We start from the raw sequence: 546 nt of genomic DNA on the forward strand, positions 1-546 counted from the left end.
GCGATAAATGAAATTGGGAATATTTAGGATTTATTGGGATTTTCTTGGAATTTTTGGAATTTTTGGGATTTTGGGTCCAAGAGGGGTATTTTGGTAATTTGGGGTTGTTTTAGGGGTAAAAGGCCAAGATGGGTATTTTGGTAGAGTTGAGGTACCAATCATCACCAATAAGCCATGAACCTAAGGAAACCCCATTTTGGGTCCTCTACATAGTGGTCTTAGCCAAACCATAGCGCTAGGGCCAATAGGTTTAGCGGACCATCTACATGAGTATCCCAAAAGATCAAGGGATCTAGGCTAGAAATTTGAGCTCAGGGCCATGAGTGATTGTGAGTGCAGATGAGTGTAGTGAGTGCTTTAGCTCCAAACCAACACCCTAGGTCAACCCTAAGGTCCAGCAATCCTAGGGGTGACTCATCCTGAGTTTCCCCCACAGTGACCCCACCTACTAAGTACATAGAGGTTGGGAGCAATATGTGGAACTCCAGGTTGAGTAAAGAAGAGGGTAGAATTTATAATGGTGAGGGTTCCAAGTCTAGTTTTCTA

The sequence above is a fragment of the Phalaenopsis equestris genome, unplaced genomic scaffold, assembly GCF_001263595.1.
Source record: "Phalaenopsis equestris unplaced genomic scaffold, ASM126359v1 Scaffold000002, whole genome shotgun sequence".
Classification (NCBI taxonomy): Eukaryota; Viridiplantae; Streptophyta; class Magnoliopsida; order Asparagales; family Orchidaceae; genus Phalaenopsis; species Phalaenopsis equestris.